The sequence below is a fragment of the Diceros bicornis genome, chromosome 7 (assembly GCF_020826845.1).
Source record: "Diceros bicornis minor isolate mBicDic1 chromosome 7, mDicBic1.mat.cur, whole genome shotgun sequence".
NCBI lineage: Eukaryota > Metazoa > Chordata > Mammalia > Perissodactyla > Rhinocerotidae > Diceros > Diceros bicornis.
The window spans coordinates 12,156,714-12,164,304 of NC_080746.1; the positions used below are offsets into that span (position 1 = coordinate 12,156,714).

Genomic DNA, 7,591 nt, shown 5'->3' on the forward strand with positions numbered 1-7,591 from the left:
TTGATTTTAATCTGTTAAAGGCAAAGACACTGAGTCAGGACAACCCAAAGTAAATTTTCAAGTAATAACATATTGCTATTATATCAAATAACCTTTTTATTAAAACGATAAAATCTGAAACCAATTAAAAAGTATCGTTTTGGTACCTGTTTATAAAATATACACCAACAATAATAATTTAAATGTACTTAACATGCTAAAAAAAGGGCATAATAAGCAAACTTTACTGAAATGTTTATAAATCCTTACTAAAACTAATATGTTACCTAGAATGATAACTAGTGAAATTTTCAATGACATTAATTATTTGCATCTTTATAAGGGACAGCAGAGGATCCTTTCTCCTACGCCCTGGGGAATGTACAATCCCTGATGGGAAATTAAGATTTACTGTCACAATTAAAGTGTAAACACAGACACCAATTTCTTCCCTGCAGAGCTTATCACGATGAGAAGGTGCTAGGGGAGATCTACACTTAGATTTCCACTCAGGTCAAAAAAATTATGACTTAAGCAAATGCTGTGTGCTCTACAACATGGTAGCTCGGGTGTAATGTGTGTGGTTTCCCTTCATACTCTCTTAGTAAATTTATAACCACAAGTTTGATCTACATTTCAGAATGACTCCTGGACCATTCAGACTGTGAAATCTATCCTGTGACTCTTCTGCCAATAAAAGAAGAAGAAGATTCTGTGACTATATCTGCTCATCTTTGATATCTCAAACGCCAGTTCTTCCAGGACAGTGCAGGTGAAACTCACAAAAAGTGTCAGCATTGAGTTGTCTCAATGAAAGGAGAGTGAGTTAATCGAGTTTCTATTTTTCTCTCACTCTGTCTGATGCTGAAAAATGAGGAAAAGTATTTATACTGAATAACAAGAAGCTCTGATTCTACTGCTTGCATTATTCTCAGCATACCCTGTATTGGCTTCATCCTCCGTCCAGTAGCAGGAGAACTATAGCAGTTCCAAGTGACACATCCAGAACATGCCAACATCAGAAAAACAGATTTGGTTTTTGCTTAAAAATTTTTTATTGAAATATACTATACATATAGAAAAGTTTACATCATAATAAGTATATAGCTTGATACATTTTCACAAAAATAACTAATTTAATCAGCAGTCAAAATAATTGTGTTTCTCTTTTAGGTCCTCCTACAAAACCAAGGAAAGCACATTCACCCTTCTGTCCAGCTAGAATGGAACAAAGCAGGAGAATGTGTAGGAACACTGGAGTGTATGGTTAATTATAAATCTTAGGCTGCCAAGGGTCTCCTCAATTACCTGAAATCAATTACTGACGTCACGGAATCTTGTAGTAAACTATCTGAAAAACCTATAGACTGTGAGAGACTTCCTTTTAGGAAGCAGAATATCTGTATGGTCTCTGTCCTAGAGGAATCCTCTCTTTCTTGATGGTCATCAGAGGGGAACTGAGTTATCTATTTGGATTTTGGAAACATGAGTAGGAACCATGAAGTGAAGGATCAGATGAATGAGAGGGAGAGATGCGGGATACATCCCCACTACCGAAGCTCATCAGCAGAAAGACTTGTTCCTCAGTCACTCCCTCCCTCTGTCTTCCAGTAAAGACAGGAGCAGTTGTTTGTCACTTGCAGCTCATACAACAAAAGACAGAGTGATGTATAGTCATGTGCTGCATATTGATGTTTCAGTCAACGACAGACCGCGTGTATGATGGTGGTCCCATAAGCTTAGTACTATATAGCCTAGGTGTGTAGTTGGCTATACCATCTGGTTTTGTCTAGGTAGAGTTGATGACTTTCACAGAATGATGACATCGCCTAACTGAGATAGGCAGGAAGCTAGATATGAGCTGAGAGCAAGGTTAGGCCACCAGGTGCAGCATCCTAATTGCCCAGCAGCTGCTCTTCCGATGTGCAGCACTCCCCCCAACCTACAGCAAGGTCACTCCACCAGGCGCCGCGTCCTAATTACAGGACAGCGACTCTTCCATGTGCAGTACTCCCCGGAACCTGAGAGTAGCCCCAAGCCTCATTATACCCTCATTCGCATTGTTATTTTGACCTCCCTTGTGGGGGATCACCGCCATGACTGTTCCGGAGATGCCTATGTAAGGAAAGAATCTCCCCCTCCCGACATGGGGGTGGAGACAATGCCCCGATTGGCACACTGTTCCAAGACCCTCACCCACCCTTGGGACCCCACCTTCCAAAGCCTCCGACAGCCACAATTTTCCTGCAGTTTCTCCCCCTCAGCCTGCCTGCCCCTCCCCTTGAGGGTGTACTTTCGCTTTGCTAAGAAATCCTCCTCTGTTAAAACTTCTGCTGTGTGTCCGCTCTTAAAGTGTTTTGTTTCTCTGGACCAAGAACCTAGGACCCCTGCCGCACCAACCTGACTGGTGCTGGTAACATAACGATGCATTTCTCAGAATGTATCTCCATCGTGAGCTGACGCGCGACTGTAATTTTGAGGGGTGTGGGGCAGTACAATCAGATCCTATGAAGCAAAGGAGAACTTATTTGATTTCTGCCAGTCTGAGTTCCCTTCTCATAAATGAGAAGTTGTAAGAACACAGCTGGGTTCTCCATTAATGGAATTTTCATCTGTTCTCATAGATTTCCAAATTTGAGAATATTGGCTAGAAATGACTCCAAGTGGCTGAATTTATTCTTGCTGGATTAACAGACCGTCCAGAGCTCCAGAAACCCCCTTTTACCTGTTTCTAACGATCTGCATTGTCACCATAGTGGGCAACCTTGGCTTGATCACGCTTATTGGTCTAAATTCTCATGTCCACATCCCCATGTACTATTTTCTCTTCAACCTATCCTTCATTGATCTCTGTTACTCTTCTGTTTTCACCCCCAAGATGCTGATGAACTTTGTATCAAAGAAGAATATCATCTCCTATGTCAGGTGCATGACTCAGCTCCTCATTTTTCTCTTTTCTGTCATCTCTGAACGCTATATGTTGACCTCAATGGCCTATGATCGCTATGTGGCCATCTGTAAGCCATTATTGATGTATAAGGTCACCATGTCCCATCAGGTGTTTTCTGTGTTAAGTTTTGCTGCATATTTGATGGGACTTGCTGGAGCCACTGCCCACACGGGGCACATGCTTAGACTATCCTTCTGCAATGTTAATATCACCAACCATTACTTGTGTGACATCCTACCTCTCATCCAATTTTCTTTTACCAGTACCTATGTCACCGGGGTAGTATTTCTCATTGTTGTGGGTATTAATATCACTGCCCAATTTTACCACCCTAATTTTTTGTATCTTTATCCTTAGTAGCAGTGTTCTTATCAAATCCACTTAAGGGAGATCAAAACTTTCAGTACCTGTAGCTCCCACATCATTGCTCTTTCTCTTTTTTGGGTGTCAGCAGCATTCATGTTTCTTAAATATTCATCTCCTGGATGTATGGACCCGCAAAAATTTTCTTCTAATTTTATACTGATGTGGTGCCCATGCTCAATCCCTTGCTCTACAGTTTGAGGAACAAGGATATCAAAGTTACACTGAGGAAAGCTCTGTTTAAAATCCGGAGGAGAAACATATTCTAATTCAAAGCAGCAATAATGTAAAGAATATCAATTTTTTATTTAATTTTATTGGTATTTTTCAAGATGAGATTTGTCCATAACCATGTTGCTTCTACAGATTGTGTTATGTGTGGTGTGATAGACTAGTCTTATTATTTCCCTTAAAGCTGACTTTGTCTCATTTTTTGCCTTTGTATCTCTTGCACCTTGTACCAGTTTATTTAATAACTGGGAATGTGTTTATAAAAGGAACAAATATACATTAATTTTTTCCCCATATTTTCTCCTGGGTTATTCCTAATCTGGACAAATAGAGTTTCATAAGTTACTGAAAGTTAAATAACAGCTTGCTCACCTAAACGCAGAAGTGCCAAATACTATAGAAGCATTCTCATTCTTATTAATATTGTTGCTGGTATAGGCAGCAGGATTCAACGAAATGTCTTCATTACAAACTGTGTATACAGCTTAAAGTATAATCAGATCCCTCTGATCTTTTCCTTTTATTCTATTTTTTTTTTTTACCAACTTTCTTTTTATAATCTGTCCTTTCTTGTTCCCTTTGAGAATGGCAAAATCTGTACCACGTGTCACTGTTTTTAAGAGCTTCTATCAGCCCAGTTCATTTAATGTTGAAGAGAATACATATAACTCCACCTTTTACTGCCAAAGAGCATTAACAGAGTATGATTAAAGGCGTAACACACATCTTAGGATCTCAGTAAGGGGGGTAACTGGTTTATTATAAAATGTACATTCATTACTATCTAAAATGACATAAAATATTTTGAAAAAGAGCATGTAGTTCTTACTGTAGAGTTTATTTATCACTTAAAGGAAAATATTTCACATTAAGTTAGGAGAAACATGTTAGACGTTCTTTTACTTATCTAATAAGATTTACCATGAAAAAAGGTATATGTTAATCATAATAAACTATATTGCTAGCAATATTTTGTGAGCTTATTTAAACCTTTGTCTTGGTCCACTTGGGTTGCTATAACAAAATACCACAGACTCAGTGGCTTATAAACAATAGAAATTTATTTCTCACAGTTCTGGAGGCTGGAAGTCCAATATCAGGGTGTCAGCATGAATGGGTGAGGGTCCTCTTCTGAGTCACACACTTCTCATTATAGCCTCACAGGTTGGAAGGAGTAAGTGATCTCTATGGAGGCTCTTTTATAAGGCACTAATCCCATTCATGAGGATTACATCTTCATGACTTAACACCTCCTAAATGCCCCACCTCCTAATATCAACACCTTTGGGGGTTAGTATTTCAAAATTTGACCATAGCACCTTGTCTCACCAATAAGATAATAAACATATTCAAAGTAGATGCTGTTTTCTATAATTTCCTTATTTCTCCAATGCTTTTCCCATTTGCATATTTAGTGTGTCAGACATATTTGGAAGACAAGAAATTCTTATTGAATTGTCTTATCTTGTTTAAATAACAACAATAGTAAATTTTACTTTTATAAGTAATAATTAATAAAATATAATAATAAATAACAAGAATATTAAATAAATACATCAGAAAGAACTTTGGAGTACAATTTATTTTGGGGGGAGTGTACTGTGGCAGCCATAGATGTGCTGCTCAGCTCCTTTTCAAGGGACCCAGCTATAGGGAGCATTATGAATGAAAGTCTGTAGCTGATACTTTGGATCCACCATAGTGTTCAGACAGAGCCCATGCTTATTCTGAGATGCCCCAGCCAATGGCTTAGCATGGTTGTCATACAGGAGCTGGCCAATTACTGTGCAATGTGGGTTTTTTTCTGATACACAATCTTTGCTTAGGGAATCCTATTATTCTCACTAAGACTTTTTAGGACTGCGCTGTGGTCTGAGACGTGCCTACCCAACCCTTCCCTCTCTCTGTCCTTTCTTACGTGTCAGACTTTCATCCAGGTCTGAAGACCTTTATCATTGACTGCCACTTCCTCCTATTTTATCCTTCATAGATATTTACCAAATAAATGTCTTGCAAGTCTAATCATTTTTTGGCATCTGCTTCTTGGGGAAATCTTAATGACACAGAGGACTTACATAATTGATTTTAAAACTTAGTATAAAGCTGTGATATTTAAAACAGATTGGTTTTCTTATAAAATTAGACAAATAGGGGCCAGCCTGGTGGTGTAGTGATTGAGCCTGCACACTTCAGCAGCCCGGAGTTTGCAGGTTTGATCCCGGGTGCGGACCTACACACTGCTCATCAAACCATGCTGTGACGGCATCCCATGTACAAAATCAAGGAAGATTGGCACAGATTTTAGCTCAGGGAGAATCTTCCTCACCAAAAAAAAAATAAATAAATAAAAAATAGACAAATAAATTATGGGACAGAATAGAAGATTCCGAAACAGATTCTCACTTATACAGTCAATTGGTTTTCAAACAAGCAGCAAAGTAATTCCATAAGGAAAGGAAAATTTTTTAAGCAATGGATGCTGTAAGTACTATCTCTTCATGAGGAAAAAATTAAACTTGATCTCTACCTCACAAAAAATTAATTTTAAATGGAACCAAACCATACACACAAAGCTTAAACATAAGTCTTCTAGAAGAAATCATGGGAAAATATGTTGGTATTGGCACAGATTTCTTAGAATTATTATAGAAAGCACTAAACCCCCAAGGAAAAAAAACATAAAATAAATTTCATTAAAATTAGAACCTCTATTTATCAAAAAAAAATTTCATAGGCAAGGCACAGACTTGAAGAATATTTGCAATACATATATCTGATAAAATTATTGTATCCAGAATACATGATAACTTAAAAATTAAAAGATATTTAAATAATAAAAAGACCATTTCTTAAATAGACAAATTATTTGAGAGAAACATCCCAAGGGAAGGAGTGGAAATGGCCAATAAGTGAATGAAAACGTGCATAACTTGCGGCAGCCCTTAGATGTATAGTCAGTAGGTGGACAATTTTCCCTTATCAGCTGTAGCATCCTCCCTCACTTCATTACCTGGGCTGTGCCCCTTGAGTGGTTCAAGCAGATGTCAGGCCCTCTTGTTGGTCTCCCTCCATGTTGGACCCTGCAGCCTCTGGGCAGAGCCTCTAGTTCAGAGGTCCAAGCACCAGCTGTGGGCACCTCCAAACCCTCCATTAATCCCAGCACCAATCCTATAGAGCTTCTCCTCTGAGATTCTAGAATTTCTGTAGCTTCTTCCTCTTTCTACTTGTTCCACCAGTCCTGGGAGCGGTGGCTATTTTCTGCAGTTTATTAGTTTTTATATTTTCAAGCAACAACTTTTTGCTCTTTCCTTCTTGAAATATCTGTAGAATTGATTCTCTAGTTTAAATACTCTCTGTAGGAACCACATAGTATGCCAATTCTTTTTCTGATTAGACCTTGTCGGATAGAGGATACACAATTTAAGCGATTTTGATGGACTGACTTGCCCACCTAACAAGACATAATCCTGTTGAATTTGCACCTTGATGACAGTGATTAGTCAGAAATAGCCATTTCAATATAATCTTTTCCACCAAAATTTGTTTAACGAACTTTTCTTTTCCTGGAATTACTGAACTGGTAAGATTAAATCTAGGGATTCTGGTAGTCCTATTTTCACTATATGGGAAAAGCCCATTTGAAATTAAAACCTAGTAGAACCAAGTAGTACAGAAATTGGGAAGGGAAACACAGTCCCATGAATGATTGGCCCTGTCCAGCCAAATGAGAAACCATGTACATCCTTGACTGACCAGTTTCATAGAATTTTTTGGCATAGGCTCTTTTATCTAGGCAAGTTCAACTTGGATTCTTATCACCTAAATTGAAAGAGTCACTTAAATTGAAAGAATCCTGAATGTACACTGTACAAAACTGTTATAGCACATACCACAAAATTCTGCATAAGGTAGTGATTACAGAAATCAATTTTGGATTCATACATACCTAAATATGAATCTTACTCTGACAGTAGCTGTTTTCACTTTGTATCAACCAATTAATCCCTCTCACCTTTAGGTTTCTTGTATATGAGACAACGCTGTGTGATTTAGAGAGTGGTTGTAAGG

At 38.2% G+C, this 7,591-nt stretch overlaps 1 pseudogene; it reads left to right on the forward strand.

The window, feature by feature from the left end:
• The first annotated feature begins 2,541 nt into the window (after nt 1–2,541).
• LOC131408172 (olfactory receptor 8B3-like) lies at nt 2,542–3,561 on the forward strand (annotated as a pseudogene).
• The last annotated feature ends 4,030 nt before the right edge of the window (nt 3,562–7,591 follow it).